This window comes from Heterodontus francisci, chromosome 42 (genome assembly GCF_036365525.1).
Source record: "Heterodontus francisci isolate sHetFra1 chromosome 42, sHetFra1.hap1, whole genome shotgun sequence".
In the NCBI taxonomy this organism is placed as follows: Eukaryota; Metazoa; Chordata; class Chondrichthyes; order Heterodontiformes; family Heterodontidae; genus Heterodontus; species Heterodontus francisci.
This window is the reverse complement of record NC_090412.1, coordinates 13,521,625-13,542,761: the sequence shown is the minus strand read 5'-3', so window position 1 is coordinate 13,542,761 and position 21,137 is coordinate 13,521,625. Positions and strand designations below refer to the sequence as shown.

Here is a 21,137-nt window from a genome sequence, read left to right as displayed (position 1 = left end):
CTAACAACACTGTACCCCATATGGACTGCAGCGGTTCAAGAAGGCAGCTCACCACCTTCTCGAGCAATTCGGGATGGCAATGAATGCTGGCCTGCCAGCAACATCCACATTCCATGAACGAATAAAAAAAAGTGTGGATGCAGGGTTAGTTAACAGACAGGAAGTAGAGAGTAGGGATACACTAGGTATTTTCAAGTGGGCAGGATTTAATTAGTGGAGTGCTGCAAGGATCTGTGCTGCGACTCAGCTATTTACAATTCATAATGACTTAAACAAAGAGACTGAGAGTAATTTATCCAAGTTTGCTGACGATGCAAAGCTAAATGTGAATGTAAGCTGTGAGGAGGATGCAAAGAGATAGAGACAGGTTATGTGAGTGGGCATCAAAGTGGAAGGTGGAGAACAGTGTGGGCAAGTGTGAGGTTATTCATTTTGGTATAAAGAATAGAAAAACAGATTATTATTTTAAAAGGTGTGAAACTTTTAAATGTTGATGTTTAAATGAGAGATTAGGGTGTACTCATGCAAGGAACATAGAAATTTAGTATGCAGGTACAGCAAGCAACTAGGAAGCAAATGGCACGTTGACCTTTATTGCAAGAGATTTGGAGTGCAAGAATAAGGAACTCTTGCAACAGTTGTATAGGACTTTGGTGAGACCACACCTGGAGTCCTTTGTGCAGTTTTGGTCTCCATATCTAAGGAAGAATATATTTGCCTTGGAGGTGATCCAGCAAAGGTTCACTAGATTGGCTCCTGGGATGAGAAGGTTGTCTTATGAGAGGCTGAGTAAAGTGGGTCTGTACTTTCTGGAGTTTAGAAGAATGAGAGGTGATCTCAGTGCAACATACAAGATTCTGAAGGGACTTGACAGGGTAGACACTGAGACGTTTTTTCCCCCCTAGATTGGGAACCTAGAGCATGGGGGAACAGCCGCAGGGTAAGGGGTAGATCATTTAGGACTGAGATGAGGAGATATTTCTTCACTCAGAAAGTTGTGAATCTTTAGTATTGTCTACCCAGAGGATTGTGGTTGCTCCTTCATAGAGTCATAGAGAGATACAGCACTGAAACAGGCCCTTCGGCCCACCGAGTCTGTGCCAACCAACAACCACCCATTTATACTAATCGTACATAAATCCCATATTCCCTACCACATCCCCACCATTCTCCTACCACCTACCTACATTAGGGGCAATTTACAATGGCCAATTTACCTATCAACCTGCAAGTCTTTGGCTGTGGGAGGAAACCGGAGCACCCGGCGGAAACCCACGCAATCACAGGGAGAACTTACAAACTCCGCACAGGCAGTACCCAGAACTGAACCCGGGTCGCTGGAGCTGTGAGGCTGCCATGCTAATCACTGCGCCACTGTTGAGTATATTCAAGGCTGGGATGGATAGATTTTTGATATCTCAGGGAATCAAGGGATATGGGGAGTGGGCAGGAAAGTAGAGTTATGGTAGAAGATCAGTCATGATCATATTGAATGGCAGAGCAGGCTTGAGGGGCTGTATGATCTTTTCCTATTCCTAATTCTTATGTTCTCCATCTCTATTGCACACCATCTGCCTCACACGCTCAATTCCCTCACCATCTCTCTCTAAAGTAGACAATTTCAGTGTACACTTCCGAATTGAAATATTTAATGACAGTTGCATCCATATATAACAAAGCCTGCAAGTCTATCCCTGTGCCCGTTCATTGCAGTTAATCTGCAGAATAAAATCTGCCACTAGTTGGTCATGAAGCAACATTAGTAGGAGCTATGGAGATTTTCATGGTTCACATTCTAACCCTGCAGCTTGAGGAAGAAGCATGATGAGTGATGGCAGTTAAAGGTAAAGCATGATGGATGATACTTTCACATTTTTTTATGTAAGTACACAAATATACCACTATCTGTTATGTATGATATATATATATATATATTCATAGAACTGTTAGCCAATGGCATGCATTAGAGATGGCCAAAAGTTGTCAATGTTGGTAAAGATATTGGCCTCAAATCCAAGCTGGTAATAGCTCTAGTGGTGGAACTGGATTATTTTCCTGACTTTGAATGACAGGATAATTGATATTGTACAATGCTGAAACCTGTTGTGTACATAACAGCATGAATTGGTGTTGCAAAAGAAGCTATTAGATCTGTTGGTACACCAACTTGCATTTATATCACACCTTTAATGTAGCAAAAACATTTTTTTATTCATTCATGGGATGTGGGCTTTGCTGACAAGGCCAGCAGTTATTGCCCATCTCTAATTGCCCTTGAGCTGGTAGTGGTGCTTCAGAGGAACGTAATCATCTCCTCAAATAAATTGATGCTGAGCCAAAAAAGGCAGCATTGGGACAGATGACGTAAAAGCTTGATCAATGAGGTGGGTTTTAAGGACTGTTTTAAAGGAGGAGAGGTTTAGCAACCTACTGTCTGTTGTTTATTCATTCTCTATGTAGTACTTTACCTGTGAGAAAAAAAAGTTGTGACTTTAACATCTACAAGCTATGGGAGGAAGATAATTTGCAAATAGCACTTGTTAATCTATTCTCTTTGGTAATATTCAAGTGTCAAGCTTTCTTTATCATCATGGGAGTGAGGCTGTAATTACAGTGAAAGTATAAATCATTTTTGGATGCCTATTGGAAGAAAGTATAATTGCAATGAAGTTCAGTCTTTTTTTTAAGTTAACTAGTACAAGACATGATGTTTGTTTAATTCTGCAGCAGTTGTGTCAGCCATGCAAGATGTCTGGTAATCAGGCATTCCATTTTAAAGTTATTACACTTTTTCCTTTCATTATAGTAAAGGTGAAAAAATGCACATTTTCAAAACAATTTCCTTAGGTCTTGGGCCTTTGACACGGAAGGCATAGAAGCATTTTTCTTCTTGTGGTGACCCATTGATTAGTTAGACCCAACCTGATCCTGACACTTTAAAAGCTCAGGTGCTCTGTCAGCTTGCACCAGCAACATCATTCCCCTTCACCGCAATCTAATTGCGCTGAACAAGTGAGAAAGGTAAAGAGACGAGTCTATCCGCAATGTGAGTCTGGCACTGTGTAAATTAATTTGCTTCAGGTTTGTGTATTTAAAAAAGCAAAGGAGGATTTAAACATTTAAAGACATGGCACAAAGCCAGATTGTGGGGGTGGGGGGGCATGTTCCACAGTCAGTAATTGGAGCAGTTTTACTTTGTGTGAGCTAGCCTCTGTATAGCTTGGTCAAAGCCTGTGGTAAGTTGAGGGAATCTGCTGACATTGAAGACCGTTTGAAGTTGGCTATAGCTAAAAGAACAAAGGTCTCTTCAGCCCCTTCCCACCTTCCACACAATCGGCAGTGGGTGATCTCCAAAGCAGCTCTTCCATGGCAGCAATGATTGTTTACTGCTGTGGGACTGCAGCTTTCAATATCCAAAGGATGCAAGTCTGGAAAAACACAGGTATTGTAAGATAAACAACTTCCAAATTGAAAGAATCTTAAATAAAGCTCAGCTGCTGTATTTGTTCAATGGCAATGCTTTTATTTCTTGCTTCTCACCTGAATGGAAAATGCCAGCAGGGGCCACATCAGTTACCTGCCAACATGCTGAAAATGATTGATGAGCTGCCTCAGGCGCTGGAGTATACTTTGTCAGCCACTCATAATTTATAAATCTTATCTTTGTCAGAACAAAAAACAGGATGGTGCTCATGGAAAAGATGGCTGTTTTGGTTATGGAGCTCAGTACAAACTGATAATTTTGATATCCATCTGCTCACTGTCTCATCAGGCCTTGCTAGTTTGTCTGCTCTCCTGGACTGTATAAACTAAAGTTCTAATTAAAGCAGTTGGCTGCTGGTTCTGGGAAGTGCAGGGTGTGTGGCAATTCTTTATACATGCTGCAAGGTGCTTTTTCTTTCAATGGCAAATAAATGAAATGAAGGATAATACCTACCTGTCACTAAAATACAAGGCAATGATCTACCTGAGGATTTGATATGTCATCAGTTGTACAGTGATCTATAAATCCAATCATCTGACCCTGAGCTTTGATTATCTCGATAAATTCACCCAAACATATTTTCTCATTTGCTACCTATATATTTGGGAGCAATTTTTTATTAAAAATTGTCTTCTTTACTCTTACAACAAAATTATTTATTTTTATAGAGTTATTCCAATTTTTTTTTTAAGATCCTTGATCTATGTTGAGTTAGCTAATCTCATTTTGGGTGTAGCAAAGGCGAAGACTCTTAGAAACTTAATAGATTGGAATTCAAAGCAGTCTTCCTGGGTGGGAGAAACATCAACCTGGAGATTTGCTATTGATAAGTGCAAAGGCCCCTACTGAAAAGTTTACGTGTGGATATCAGTGAGGATAGTGTTGGTCTTGACTCTGATCACCATCACCAGCTACCCCCTTAACAAGCTGCACTCAAGACATATATAAAATGGTGCCTGGCTGAAACAGCTTTCAGTTAAGGAACAGTGCACCCAGCATGATTCTGTCCCTTCAGGAGAAGAAAGAAAATAAGATGTTTTTGAAAAGTCAAATTAGTGGTGTGCTTTAGCACACAGGATGTTACACATGTTATGTTCCATGATTTGAGTCTATATTGGATTCTACTTCCCGCAGTGTTAGTTTATCTCCTTGCCTTCACCCATTTATAGATTAGAGACAAATTTACTATCTTTTCATAAATCTTAGATCTTTTCAGGGGTTCACAAGTTGGAGGGTTGACCACAGTAGTAGTATTTTGCTGTTTTGAATTGAGTCTTCAACTTGAGCACTGATCCACATGCATGTATATTGTTCAGAAATATTTCCAGGAAAGTCAAGTACCTGTTCCACACAGTAAGCATCAGTCTTCCACTATATAAAAAAGCTCAGTAACTATTGTCAGTTCTTATTCAATGGTGCATTGGTCAGCTCTATGCTATTTATGATATTGACATCAATGTAATTCATATCTCATTTTTTCAGCAGGTAATTTAACTTTTGTTCCTAATTTATAAGTTTTTTTTTTAAAGATTTCTTATATTCCTGTCCCAATCCCAGAGAGGTGTGTAAGATTATCTGTTTACTGAGTGGATTTACATTACATCTCTGATTATTTGAGTGTGAATTTGTTGCCTCTGATTCTTAAAAACAATTGATCAGCTTTAAATTGAGTGGATTCCTTTAAAGAAAAATGTTCCTCTGTGAACTGTTCACATATCTTCAAATTGGAAAAGTAAATGATATAATTATTATCACCTTTTATGGCTTGCCTCCTTAACTAGCTAAGAGCATAAGTGAGGAGCAAGTAAGCATGTGATTTCTTCTAAAGAAACTTAATAGATTGGAATTCGAAGCAGTTTTGCTGGCTTTTCAGAACTTCTGTCCTGCTATACAGACTTAGTCCTCACATGGAAAGACAGCATCACAGGACATATAAATTTATAAATAAACTGAAAGGATGTGTTAGGAAGTGATGCAGAAGCCAAAGGGTTTCATTCACAATCCAATGCAGGAACACATATATTGTGATGAAACTCTTGAACAGGATGATGCACTGCCATTAATGGGCTTTCTGTTATTAAATGGTAAATCGATTGTTCCAGAAGTGAAGTTTTCCAGTGGTGGCTCTTTATTGGCACAGGAGATTATTGGCATTTCAAGGTCTTCTGCTCCAGTAGCAGAGATACCTGGCTTTTGAGTGTCAGTCTTGGGCCTGTGGTAGCTCTCTCATCTCTTGAGTCAGAGGTTGAGAGTAGAAGCCACAATCAAGGCTGATATTTCTGTGCTGTACTCAGGAAGGGCTGCATAATTGGAAATATTGGCCTGTCTGCCTGTTCAAATGGATATGAAAGATCCCATGGCACAATTTGAAGAAGAAAGGCAGGGAGTCATCTTAACCAGCTTTTCTCCTCCAACCAGTATTGGCTGGTTGTCCAGCCAAAGAGAGGTTCCCTGGTAAATGTTACTGTATTATTGTGAGGCCAGGAGGAGCAGGACTAGTCCTGTTGCCTCCATAAAATCAGCCTGGGTCGCTGCTGCTATGGATTCCCCCTCCCAAGATCAGAGCCCTCCCATGGGTCTACATACCTACTGAGTTTAGATAGGCTACCTGATATGGCAGCACTCTAGTGCCTGTCCCAGGCTGCTCGTCTTCTGTCTGCAGACCTGCTGGCCAAATTCTAATGATACCTGACTCTAAAAATGAACCAGGCCTCTGGCCAAGACTACCGGATGGCTGGCCTCCTAAAGTGCACATCATGGAAGAAATTACTCCATTCTATCAACATAGTCCCACTCATTTTGACAATTGAAGGGAATGGCTTCTAGCAACCCACACTCCAAGGGAGCACAGTAGCCAATTCAACTGGCAGCTGTACTAGCCAAACATCAGATAGCAGGGGTGTCAGACATCAGCTGCTAATTTTAGCCAGAAGGAAGGGAAAGAGCAAGAACCAACATGTGCAGGTTGGTGCTGGGACCCTTGCTGTTTGTAGTGTACATTAATGATTTAGACGTGAATATAGGAGGTATGATCAGTAAGTTTGCAGATGACACACAAATTGGTGGTGTCATAAATAGTGAGGAGGAAAGCCCTAGATTATAGGACGATATAGATGGGCTAGTAAGATGGGCAGAGCAGTGGCAAATGGAATTTAATCCTGAGAAGTGTGAGGTGATGCATTTTGGGGGAACTAACAAGGCAATGGAATATACAATGGATGGTAGAACCCTAGGAAGTACAGAGGGTCAGAGGGACCTTGGTGTACTTGTCCATAGATCACTGAAGGCAGCAGCACAGGTAGATAAGGTGGTTAGGAAGGCATATGGGATACTTTCCTTTATTAGCCGAGGTATAGAATATAAGAGCAGGGAGGTTATGATGGAGCTGTATAAAACGCTAGTTAGGCCACAGCTGGAGTGTTGTATACAGTTCTGATCGCCACACTATAGCAAGGATGTGATTGCATTGTAAAGGGTGCAGAGGAGATTCACCAGGATGTTGCCTGGGTTGGAGCATTTCAGTTATGAAGAGAGACTGGATAGTCTGGGGTTGTTTTGCTTAGAGCAGAGAAGGCTGAGGGGGGACCTGAGTGAGGTATACAAAATTATGAGGGGCATAAATATGGTAGAGAGGAAGAAACCTTTTCCCTTAGCGGAGGTGTCAATAACCAGGGGGCATAGATTTAAGGTAAGCAGTAGGAGATTTAGAGGGGATTTGAGGAAAAGCTTTTTCACCCAGAGGGTGGTTGGAATCTGGAACACACTGCCTGAAGGGGCGGTAGAGGCAGGAACCCTCACAACATTTAAGAAGTATTTAGATGAGCACTTGAAATGCCATAGCATACAAGGCTATGGGCCAAATGCTGGAAAATGGGATTAGATTAGAATAGATAGGTGCTTGATGGCTGGCATGGGCGTGATGGGCTGAAGGGCCTGTTTCTGTGCTGTATAACTGACTCCGTGACTCTATGTTTAGATATTGGGTGGTACTGGCACATTCCTGAACTAAAGATAGTGAGACCACTTACAGGAGTGACCAGCACCACTGGGCCTGAGAGATGCATAATCTTTTATTCTTTGTTATCATAATAAATGTTGCATGTAAAGATGAGTAAACTAGGAACATAGGAGCAGGAGTAGGCCATTCAGCCCATCGAGCCTGCTCTGCCACTCAATGCGATCATGGCTGATCATCTACTTCAATGCCTTTTTCCCACATTATCCCCATATCCCTTTATGTCATTGGTATTTAGAAATCTGTCAATCTCTGCTTTAAACATACTCAATGACTGAGCTTCCACAGCCCTCTGAGGAAGAGAATTCTAAAGATTCACAACCCCCTGAGCAAATAAATTTCTCCTCATCTCTGTCCTATGTGGCTTTCCCCTTATTTTGAAATTGTGTCCCCTGATTCTAGACTCCCAGCCAGGGGAAACATCTTACCTGCATCTACCCTGTCTATCCCTTTAAGTATTTTGTAGTTTTCAGTGAGATCACCCCTCATTCTTTGAAACTCTAGAGAATACAGGCCCAGTTTGCCCTATCCCTCTTCATAGGATAGTCCCACCATCCCGGGAACAAGTCCGGTGAACCTTCGTTGCATTCCCTCGATGGCAATAATATCCTTCCTAAGGTAAGGGGACCAAGCACACATTACTCCAGGTGCGGTCTAACCAAGGTTCTATACAATTGAAGCAAGACTTCACTACTCCTGTACTCAAATCCTCTTGCGATAAAGGCTAACATACCATTAGCCTTCTTAATTGCTTGCTGCACCTGCAGGTTAGCTCTCAGTGACTTATTTATTTAGAGATACAGCACTGAAACAAGCCCTTCAGCCCACCGAGTCTGTGCCGACCAAGAACCACCCATTTATACTAACCCGACAGTAATCCCATATTCCCTACCACCTACCTACACTAGGGGCAATTTACAATGGCCAATTTACCTATCACCTGCAAGTCTTTGGCAGTGGGAGGAACCCGGAGCACCCGGCGAAAACCCACGTGGTCACAGGGAGAACTTGCAAACTCCGCACAGGCAGTACCCAGAATTGAACCCGGGTCCCTGGAGCTGTGAGGCTGCGGTGCTAACCACTGCGCCACTGTGCCACCCCTATTGACGAGGACACCCAAGTCTCTTTGTACACCTACACTTTCTAATCTCTTACCATTTAAGAAATACTCTGCACATCTCTTCGTACTACCAAAATGGATAACCTCACATTTTTCCACATTATATTCAATCTGCCACATTCTTGCCCACTTATTAAGTCTGTCCAAATCCCCTTGAAGCCACTTTGCATTTTCCTCACAAGACACATTCCCACCTAGTTTTGTGTCATCTGCAAATTGGCAAATATTACATTTGGTCCCCACATCCAAATCATTGATATATAATGTGAACAGCTGTGGCCCAAGTACTGATCCTTGTGTTACCCCACTAGTCACAGTCTGCCAGCGTGAGAATGACCCGTTTATTCCTACTCCCTGTTTTCTGCCTGTTAACCAATCTCTAATCCATGCCAGTATATTATTTCCTATCCCATGTGCTTTAATTTTACTAACCAACCTCCTGTGGGGGACTTTATCAAAAGCCTTCTGAAAATCCAAGTAGAGTACATCCACTGATTCCCCTTTATCAATTCTTTTAGTAACATCCTGAAAAAACTCCAACAAGTTCATCAAACATGATTTCCCATTCATAACTCCATGTTGACTATGTCCAATCAGATCATTATTATCCAAGTGTCCATTGATCACATCTTTTAGAATAGATACTAACATTTTCCCTACTACTGATGTAAGGCTAACAGGTCTGTAGTTCCCTGTTTTCTCTCTCCCTCCCTTCTTAAATAGTGGGGTGACATTTGCTACCTTCCAATCTGCAGGAACCATTCCAGAATCTATAGAATTTTGGAAGATGATCACCAATGCATCCAGTATCTCCATAGCGACCTCTTTCAACACTCTGGGATGTAGAATATCAGGTCCTAGGGACTTATCAACCTTCAGCGCCATTAATTTCTCAAATACAACCTTTTTACTAATACTAATTTCCTTCAATTCCTCACTCTTCCTAAATCTCTAATTCTGGGAGATTTCTTGTATCTTCCTCAGTGAAGGCAGACACAAAGTAATCATTTAGTTTCTCTGCCATTTCTCTATTCCCCATTATAAATTCTCCTGACTCTGCCTGTAATGGACCCATATTTGTCTTAGCCAAACGATTCCTTTTTACGTACCTATAGAAGCTTTTACAGTCCATTTTTGTTTTTTGCTAGTGTACATTAATAGTCTATTCTCCCTTTCTTTATCAGTTTCTTCGTCCTACATTGCTGTATTCTAAAATCTTCCTAATCCTCAGGTTTGCTACTATTTCTGGCAACTTTATTGGCCTTTTCCTTTAATCTTATACAATCCTTAACTTCCTTTGTTAGCCACGGTTGACTGCATTTACTTTTGGGGTTTTTGTGCCTTGAAGGAATGTATAGTTGCTGTAAATTATGTAATAATTCTTTGAAGACTATCTATTGTCTATGCACTGTCATACCTTTTAATGTGTTTTCCCCATCCACCTCAGCCAATTTGCACCTCACACCTTTGTAATTTTCTTTGTTCAAGTTTAATACCCTGGCTTCAGATTGAACTACCTCACTTTCAAACATAACGTAAAATTTTATCATATTATGATCACTCATCCCTAAAGGTTCTTTTACAACTAGATTATTAATTAGCCCTTTCTCATTACATAATACTTTATCTAAAATAGCCTTTTCTCTAGTCGGTTCCTCCACATACTGCTCTAGAAAACCATCTCTAACACACTCCAGAAACTTGTCCTCCACAGCATTAGTGCTCATTACGTTTACCCGGTCTATGTGCAGATTGAAGTCACCCATAATTACTGTATTACCCATGCTACATGCTTCTCTAATATCCTGATTAATACCATGCCTCACACTACCACTACAGTTTGGTGGCCTAGAAACAACTCCTACCAATGTTTGCTGCCCCGAGCTGTTTTTAGCTCCACCCAAACAGATTCCACTTTTTGTTCTTCCGATCTGAGATCCTCCCTTACTAATGTACTGATCCAATGCCTTATTATGAGCACAACACCACCTCCTTTGCCTTTTCCCTGTCCTTCCTAAATGTCGAATATCCTTGAATATTCAGTTCCCAGTCTTGGTCACCCTGTAGCCACGTTTCCGTTATGGCAATCAGATCATACCCATTTACCTCTATTTGTGCCTTTAAATCATCTACCTTGTTGCGAATGCTGCATGCATTCAGGTAGAGTGCCCTTAACCTTATCATCTTGATGTTATTCTGCATTCTAAGCCTAGTTGATGCTTGCCTTTGTTTTGCCTGCCTTCTAATGTCACTTGCTACTTTTCTACCTTCTGTTTCTAGCTTTACTTCCTTCCAATTTGATCTGCTCCTCAGGTTCCCATCCCACTAACAAGCTAGTTTAAACCTTCCCCAACAGCACTAGCAAATCTTCCTGTGAGGATATTAGCTACGGTCCTGTTAAGGTGTAGCCCGTCCATCTTGTACAGGTCCCACCAGCCCCAGAACCAGTCCCAATGCCTCGAAAATCTGATGCCCTCCCTCCTACACCAATTCTCCAGCCATGTGTTCAATCGATCAATCCTCCTATTCCTATGTTCAGTAGCACATGACACTGGGAGTAATCCTGAGATTACTGCTCTTGAGGTCCTGCTTTTTAATTTTCTTCCTAACTCTCTAAAACCTGCTTTCAGGACCTCATCCCTCTTCCTACCTATGTCATTGGTACCAATGTGGACCACGACCTCTGGCTGTTCACCCTCCCCCAGAAGGATGTCCTGCTATTCTTTATTGTTGTTATAAATTGTGAGTATCTAAGGCTGAGCTTAAGTTTCAAGAGGGTGGAGTATGGGAGGGCAGCCATGAGAGCATTGGAATAATCTAGGCTGATAGTGACAAAGGCACAGATAAAGATTTCTGCAGCAGATTGGTTGAGGTGGGACAGAGATGGGCAATGTTGCAGAGGTGGAAGGAGGCATCTTTTGTAAGGTCAGATGCTCAGCTTGGGGTCAAGTATAATGCCGAGGTTGTGAACAGTCTGGATCAATCTGAGACTGTGGCCAGGGATAACCACAACAACAACGCTTCACAGGAGCATTACAAAACAAGATATGACACTGAGCCACATAAGGTGATATTAGGTCAGATGACCAAAAGCTTGGTCAAAAGGGTAGGTCTTAAGGAGTGTCATAAAGTAGGAAAGGGAGTTGGAGAGTCAAAGAGGTGCAACTGAAGCGTGGCCACCAATGTTGGAGCAATTAAAACCAAGGGTGCTCAAGAGGCCAGAATTAGAGGAGTGCAGGTATGTTGGCGGATTGAGGGATGGCAATGAATTTGGTGGTGAGGTTGTGGAGATTGTGGCAGGGGCCATACATGATGACATTGGTCTTCTGACTGTTTAATCAGAAGAGATTGAGGCTTATGAAGGACTGGATATTAGACAAGCCATCTGACAGCACAGAGGAAGTGGAGAAATCAAGAGTGGTGGTGGCGAGGAAGATCTGGGTTTCCTTTTTACCTTTGGTATTTTGTTATTCCTGAGTGCTTTTTTTGTTATTGTTTTAAATTATTTTTCTTCACTGCAACTTCCTTAGTTTTCTCATGCTGCGTGCAATCTATACTAAAAAGCTGGGCTTTTTACAGCTACAACACTGGCATCTAGCCAACGATATGGAAAATTGCACAGGTACATCTGTCCACAAAAAGCAGGACAAATCCAATCCAGTCATTAACTGGCTCATTAGTCTACTCTCAAGCATCAGCAAAGTGGTGGAAGGTGTCGTCGACCGTGCTATCAAGCGGCACTTACACAGCAATAACCTGATCACTGATGCTCCGTTTGGATTCCGCCAGGGCCACTCGACTCCAGACCTCATTACAGCCTTGGTTCAAACATGGGCAAAAGAGCTGAACATAGAACATAGAACAGTACAGCACAGTACAGGCCCTTCGGCCCACGATGTTGTGCCGAACCTATAACCTACTCTAAGATCAAACTAACTACCTACCCTTCATTCTACTGTCATCCATGTACCTATCCAAGAGTTGCTTAAATGCCCCTAATGTATCTGCTTCTACTACCACCGCTGGCAGTGCATTCCACGCACCCACCACTCTGTGTAAAGAACCTACCTCTGACATCTCCCCGAAACCTTCCTCCAATCACCTTAAAATTATGCCCCCTGGTGATAGCCCTTTCCACCCTGGGAAAAAGTCTCTGACTATCCAGTCTATCTATGCCTCTCATCATCTTGTACCCCTCTATCAAGTCACCTCTCATCCTTCTTCGCTCCAATGAGAAAAGCCCTAGCTCCCTCAATCTTTCTTCGTAGGACATGCCCTCCAGTCCAGGCAGCATCCTGGTAAATCTCCTCTGCACCCTCTCTAAAGCTTCCACATCCTTCCTATAATGAGGCGACCAGAACTGAACACAATATTCCAAGTGTGGTCGAACCAGGGCCTTATAGAGCTGCAGCATAACCTCGCGGCTCTTAAACTCAATCCCCCTGTTAATGAAAGCCAACACACCATAGGCCTTCTTAACAACCCTATCAACTTGGGAGGCAACTTTGAGCGATCTATGGACATGGACCCCAAGATCCCTCTGTTCCTCCACACTACCAAGAATCCTGTCTTTAAGCCTGTATTCCGCATTCAAATTCGACCTTCCAAAATGAATCACTTCACACTTTTCCAGGTTGAACTCCATCTGCCACTTCTCAGCCCAGCTCTGCATCCTGTCAATGTCCCGTTGCAACCTACAACAGCCTTCCACACAATCCACAACTCCAGCAACCTTCGTGTCATCGGCAAACTTGCTAACCCAGCCTTCCACTTCCTCATCCAAGTCATTTATAAAAATCACAAAGAGCAGAGGTCCCAGAACAGATCCTGTGGAACACCACTGGTCACCGAGCTCCATGCTGAATACTTTCCATCTACTACCACCCTCTGACTTCTATGGGCCAGCCAATTTTGTATCCAGACAGCCAACTTTCCCTGTATCCCATGCCTCCTTACTTTCTGAATGAGCCTACCATGGGGAACCTTATCAAACGCCTTGCTAAAATCCATACACAACACATCCACTGCTCTTCCTTCATCAATGTGTTTTGTCACATCTTCAAAGAATTCAATAAGGCTTGTGAGGCATGACCTGCCCCTCACAAAGCCATACCGACTGTCTCCAATCAAAGCATGCTTTTCCAAGTAATCATAAATCCTGTCTCTCAGAATCCTCTCCAATAATTTGCCCACTACCGACGTAAGACTGACTGGTCTATAATTCCCAGGGTTATCCCTATTCCCTTTCTTGAACAAGGGAACAACGTCAAGGCAGCATCTGACCAAGTGAGGCATCAAGAGCCTTAGCAAGATTGAAGTTAATGGGAATCCGGGGAAACCTTTCCACTGGCACAAAGGCAGATGTTTCTGGTTGTTGTAGGTCAATCATCTAAGCCCCAGGACATTGCTGCAGGAGTTCCTCAAGGTAGTGTCCTATGCTCAGCCATCTTCAGCTGCTTTTTCAATCACCTTCCCTCCATCATAAGGTCAAGAAGTGGGGACGTTCTCTGATAATTGCACAGTGTTCAGTATCATTCACAACTCCTCAGATACTTAAGCAGTCCATGTCCACATGCTGCAAGACCTGGAGAGCATTCAGGCTTGGGCTGATAAGTGGCAAGTAACATTTGCGCCACACAAGTGCCAGGCAATGACCATCACCAACAAGAAAGAATCTAGTCATCACCCCTTGACATTCAATGGCATTACCATCACTGAATTCCCCCACCATCAACATCCTGGGGGTTACCATTGACCAGAAACTTAACTGGAGCAACCATATAAATACTGTGGCTGCAAGAACAGCTCAGAGGCTGCGAATTCTGCGGCAAGCAACTCTCCTCTTTACTCCCCAAAGTTTGTCCGCCATCTGCAAAGCATAAGTCAGGAGTGTGATGGAATACTCTCCACTTGCCTGGATGAGTGCAGTTCCAACAACACTCAAGAAGCTCGCCGCCATCCAGGACAAAGCAGGCTGCTTGATCAGCATCCCATTCACCACCTTAAACATTCACTCCCTCCACCACCGGCGCATAGTGGCAGCAGTGTGTACTATATACAAGATGCACTGTAGCAACTCGATATGCCTTCTTCAACAGCACCTTCCAAACCCAACTAGAAGGACAAGGGCAGCAGTTGCATGGGAATACCACCACCTGCAAGTTCCCCTCCAAGCCACATGCCATCCTCACTTGGAACTATATCGCCGTTCCTTCACTGTGACTGGGTCAAAAACATGGAACTCCCACCCTAACAGCACTGTGGGTTTACCTTCACCAGATGGACTGCAGGAGTTCAAGAAGGCAGCTCACCACCACCTTCTCTCGAGCAATTAGTGATGGGCAACAAATGCTGACCTTGCCAGCGATGCTCACGTCCCAAGAGCCAATTTATGCCAGCACATTTCTGTGGTTTTCTGCTCGGAGGTGGAGGGGCAGGGGAGTGGGATTTACGATGTTTACTGCTTTTCATTAATTTATTGCAAAATTACATTTGTCATTACAATATATGATTATAATAGTGAAGAAGTATCCATTCGAGTTAACTGTTTAGGTGAACCTTTTGATATTTTATAATGACTTTTGTTTTACTCAAAACAAATTCTTTTACAGACTTACTATCCAATACTTAACATGAAACCCAGCATTTAATAGAGAAAAATAGTTTTTGCGGATCTTTCATTTATACTAGCCACATTTTGACTTTGATAAATGATTATTGAGCAATCTTTAACAGAGTTCTTTTAAGTGAAAAGTGAATTTATGGCAATACACAGAGTTGTAGTTAGAGTTGATCATAGAATGGATAAACTGTATATTTCCTGGGTTTTGGCTTCTGACAATGAGAGCTTGTGCATCTGAATGACAGCATTATCCTGCCAAGGACATTATTTATTGTGAGTAATGTGTGGTTCATTCTAAATGGGAACTCGGTGCAGTAATTTTCCATATAGCAATACCCTGACCCATTACCAAAATCAAAGCATGTTGTAATATGCTGTTGCTTAAGCATCTGTTAAGTCTTTAGTAAACCTTCCTATTACAATTACCTTAAAACAGACCCACTGGGGATACAGATTAAAAAGGATAAACTGTAGGAATGTCTAAAACTAGAGACTTAGCAAAAAAAAATTGCATGCTGTTTAAGCAATGCAATATTGCCTTTACATCTAAAATGTAGTTGAAGTTGTGGGATTTTTGTTTAATTACTGTGTAGCTAACAAAAGAAAAGGCTTTCCTGACCTTTACATCATAGAATTTGTAAGATATATATGCAAAATTGCAATCATGTAGTTAAAACAAGGGGGGAAAGAATGCAGTAAACCTGCTCTGAGGCATACAATTTGGTATTTATGTGTTTTGGAACAAAACATAAAATGTAACACAGTAAATAAGCATGTTTTATTTATGTGCGAACTTTCCACAGTGCATTTACTGATCTATAATGTTCGGGGTTGAGGGCGTGGAAATAATAGTGAACTGCACTGAGTGATGAAGTACTTATTAAAAAGAAATTGTGCTCGAAACAAAATTTTTGCACAGAATCAGTGATACTGCATTTATCACTGCACTTCAGAGCTTCATATCTGGTTCTTAAAATGCATAAACTCTTACAAATGGAGTGCTTTATTTTGTCGGGCATTCTTGTATGCAGGCGAGAAATTATTGTTTTAATCTGAAAAATTTATAACTATAGTTAAGTATGCCTCAGCCTGTAACCGTGTATTATGTTATATCTACATTTTGAAAATATCATGTTTATGCAGCTGAGTGCAACACTTTCCAAAAGTGGTTGCAAATCAACAGTTGCATCATAGATCATGCTTTTTCATTTTTTAATAGGCTATACATTCAAGGTAACAAGAATGTGAAGAGTGCAGATATCTTTATAACATCCTTTTTTTAAAATGAAATGTAAACATATCAAGTGAAAAGTCAATATTCATATATTCATCTTTTCAAGACTTAGACTTCAATTAAACTAGTAAAATCTACGCATTGCTGTACTATTTGTTTAAATAGAAATCTAACCATAAAAGTAAAAGGATTTAAATGTTATTGAGTAACTTTGAAACCAAAGCTGAGCTAGGACAAGACTATCCATATTTGAGGGTAAATCAACATCTGACATGTGGGAGTCTTTCAAATGTCAGTTGATTAGCATCCAGGACCAGCATGTTCCTGTGAGGAAGAAGGATAAGTTTGGAAAATTTCGGGAACCTTGTATAACGCAGGATATTGTGAGCCTCGTCAAAAAGAAAAAGGAAGCATTTGTAAGGGCTGGAAGGCTAGGAACAGACGAATCCCTTGAGGAATATAAAGACAGCAGGAAGGAACTTAAGCAAGGAGTCAGGAGGGCTAAAAGGGGTTATGAGAAGTCATTGGCAAACAGGATTAAGGAAAATCCCAAGGCTTTTTATACGTATATAAAGAGCAAGAGGGTAACCAGGGAAAGGGTTGGCCCACTCAAGGACAGAGAAGGGAATCTATGTGTGGAGCCAGAGGAAATGGGCGAGGCACTAAATGAGTACTTTGCATCAGTATTCACCAAGGAGAAGGACTTGGTGGATGATGAGCCTAGGGAAGGGAGTGTAGATAGTCTCAGTCATCTCATTATCAAAAAGGAGGAGGTGTTGGGTGTCTTGCAAAGCATTAAGGTAGATAAATCCCCAGGGCCTGATGGGATCTACCCCAGAATACTGAGGGAGGCAAGGGAAGAAATTGCTGGGGCCTTGACAGAAATCCTCATTGGCTACAGGTGAGGTCCCAGAGAACTGGAGAATAGCCAATGTTGTTCCTTTGATAAAGAAGGGTAGCAAAGATAATCCAGGAAATTATAGGCTGGTGAGCCTTATGTCAGTGGTAGGGAAATTATTAGAGAGGATTCTTCGGGACAGGATTTACTCCCATTTGGAAACAAATGGACTTATTAGCGAAAGGCAGCATGGTTTTGTGAAGGGGAGGTCGTGTCTCTCTAATTTGATTGAGTTTTTTGAGGAAGTGACAAAGATGATTGATGAAGGAAGGGCAGTGGATGTTATCTATATGGACTTCAGTAAAGCCTTTGACAAGGTCCCTCATGGCAGACTGATACAAAAGGTGAAGTCACATGGGATCAGAGGGGAGCTGGCAAGATGGATACAGAACTGGCTCAGTCATAGAAGACAGAGGGTAGCAGTGGAAGGGTGCTTTTCTGAATGGAGGGATGTGACTAGTGGTGTTCTGCAGGGATCAGTGCTGGGACCTTTGCTGTTTGTAGTATATATAAATGATTTGGAGGAAAATGTAGCTGGTCTGATTAGTAAGTTTGCGGACGACACAAAGGTTGGTGGAGTTGCAGACAGTGATGAGGATTGTCAGAGGATACAGCAGGATATAGATCGGTTGGAGACTTGGGCGGAGAAATGGCAGATGGAGTTTAATTCGGACAAATGTGAGGTAATGCATTTTGGAAGGTCTAATGCAGGTGGGAAGTATAGAGTAAATGGCAGAACCCTTAGGAGTATTGACAGGCAGAGAGATCTGGGCGTACAGGTCCACAGGTCACTGAAAGTGGCAACGCAGGTGGATAAGGTAGTCAAGAAGGCATACGGCATGCTTGTCTTCATCGGTCGGGCATAGAGTATAAAAATTGGCAATTCATGCTGCAGCTGTACAGAACTTTAGTTAAGCCACACTTAGAATATTGCGTGCAATTCTGGTCGCCACACTACCAGAAGGATGTGGAGGCTTTGGAGAGGGTACAGAAGAGGTTTACCAGGATGTTGCCTGGTCTGGAGGGCATTAGCTATGAGGAGAGGTTGGATAAGCTCGGGTTGTTTTCACTGGAACGAAGGAGGTGGAGGGGCGACATGATAGAGGTTTACAAAGTTATAAGCGGCATGGACAGAGTGGATAGTCAGAAGCTTTTTCCCAGGGTGGAAGAGTCAGTTACTAGGGGACATAGGTTTAAGGTGTGAGGGGCAAAGTTTAGAGGGGATGTGCGAGGCAAGTTCTTTACACAGAGGGTGGTGAGTGCATGGAACATGTTGCCGGGGGAGGTGGTGGAAGCAGGTACCATAGAGACGTTAAAGAGGCATCTTGACAAATACATGAATAGGATGGGAATAGAGGGATACGGACCCCGGACGTGCAGAAGGTTTTAGTTTAGGCAGGCATCAAGATCAGCGCAGGCTTGGAGGGCCGAATGGCCTGTTCCTGTGCTGTACTGTTCTTTGTTCTTTGTATATCGGGAAGATAATTTGATTTTAAACCTGCTTATGTAATTAGTAATGTTCTTAATTCAGAACATACCCAAGCCACTTAAGGTTCTCCAGCATTGCTAGAAATAATTATCAGATAAACATGTGGATGAGTCCACTTGACTGCATTCATTTCAATTATGTAATACAAGATATATATGTGAGCCTCAAATTCTGGCCTATTATTCAAAATAACTGATTGTTAATGATTAGTTACATTATGTATATTGTAAACACAATGACTCAATGCTGCTATTAGCTTAAGGTGTTTCTCTTCAGCACCCATTTATATCATGACTTACAATCATAGAATCTTGCAGCACAAATTGGCCTGTCGGCCTTTGCCAGCTTCTTGAAAGAGCTGCCCAATTTAATCCCACACGCCCCCATTTTTCCTCATAACCCTGAAAATTAGTCCTTTTAAAGTATGTGTTCGATTGCCTTTTGTAAGTTGGAATGATCATCTAATTCCACCACATTTTCAGATAGTGAATTTCAAATCTTAACTCCCTGTGTAAAGAAATTTTTCCTCATTTTCCCTCTAGTTCTTTTCGCAATTATTTTAAATCTATGATCTCTGGTTACCGACCGACTTGCCAGAGGAAATAGTTCCTCTCTTCTTGCTCTATTAAAACCCCATATAATTTTGAATACCTCTGCTAGGTCTTCCCTGAACCTCTTCTGCTCTAAGGAGAACAATCCCAGCTTCTCCAATCTCTCCACATAACTGAACTTTCTCATGCTGGTATCATCCTGGTAAATCTCCTCTGTATCTTCTCCAGGACCTTGACACCCTTCCTAAAGTGTGGTTCTCAGAATTGTATAAAGTTTTTGTATAAACTTCAGCTAGTTTAGCGTGCCTTCTTTGTTCTAATATTCAATGTTCCCTTTTACAAAGCCAAGTATCCCATATGCTTTATTAACTGCTTTATCAACTTGCTCTTGCCGCCTTCAAGGATTTATGAATATGACCCCCCAGGTTCCTCTGCTCTTGCACAACCTGAAAATAGCACCATTTAGATGATACTGCCTCTCCATATTGTTTCTCCTACGTGCGTCACTTCACACTTAACTACAATAAATTGCATTCATGATGTGTGTGCTATTTCACCAATCCATTTATGTCCTCCTGAAGTCTGCTACAATCCTCTTCACTATTTACTATGTTGCCAAGTATCATCTGCAAATTTCAAAATTGCATTCCCTATACCCAAGTTGTCATTTATATATATATATATAACATGAAAAGCAATGGTCCTAATAACAACCCATGGGGGCCCCACTGCATGCTTTCCCGCAGTCAGAGAAACATCCGTTCACCACTAACCTCTGCCTCCTATCCCTTAACTACATCTGTACCCAAGTTCCAACCATCCATTTAATACCATGTGCTTCTGTTTTCCAAATAAATCTGCTATGTGGTACTTTATCAAATGCCTTTTGAAAGTTCATGTATACTACATCTACTATACTACCTTCATCAATCCTCTCTGTTACTTCGTCAATGAACTCAATTAGGTTAGCCAGATAAAGTTTGCCTTTAACAAATCTGTGCTAGCTATCCCTTATTAACCTGTGCTTCTGTAAGTGAGAAGTAATTTTTTCCTTGACAATGATCTCTAGGAATTTACCCACCATTGACATTAGACTGACTGGTCTGTCATTACCAGGTTTATCCATCTCCACTTTTTTGAACGAGGCTGTAACATTTGAATTATCCAGTCCTCAGGCACCTAATCCAAGGAAGTTTGCAAGATTGTGGTCAGAGCTTCTTCTATCTCTGCCCTAACTCCCCTCAGCCACCTTGAGTGCATCCCATCTAGACCGGGTGACCTTTTAACTTTGAGTGATACCAACCTATTTAGTACCTCCTTTCTATTTTTATCCTTTCCAATATCTCTACTCCCCTCTCCTCTACTGCAATATTAACTTTGCATCTGTCTTCACAAAAGGGTATAGAGTGCTCATTCTAAACCTCAGTCATGCTTCTGCCTCCATAAGAAGACTTCCTTTTTTGTCCCTAAATGACCCCACCGTTCCTTTACCTACCCTTTTACTACTGTGTTTAAATTGCCACAAAAATTTAGAATTAACTTAGAATTTTAAGTGATGCCTTATCTGACTTCTCCTTCCCACCAGGAAGATAAAATTGAATGCGTCAAAAGTATTTTTTCATAATGTGCACTTTGTAAACAGAGAGTATGAGTTTAAGAATTGTTATTATTACTGATTTCAATCACTGGAAAACAGAATTGCGCATTTGTTTTTAAATTTGAGA

At 41.7% G+C, this 21,137-nt stretch overlaps 1 protein-coding gene across 4 annotated transcripts in view; it reads left to right on the top strand.

Moving 5' to 3' along the window:
• Positions 1–21,137, top strand: part of lrmda (leucine rich melanocyte differentiation associated) — a 1,191,210-nt gene that overhangs the window by 907,905 nt on the left and 262,168 nt on the right. The window contains exon 6 of one of the 4 annotated variants that reach the window (XR_010970929.1): positions 1,808–1,881. The exons of the other annotated variants lie outside the window; for them this stretch is intronic. The gene's annotated coding sequence lies outside the window, so the exon portion shown is untranslated. The remainder of the gene's footprint in view (positions 1–1,807; positions 1,882–21,137) is intronic. 4 annotated transcript variants of the gene reach the window in all.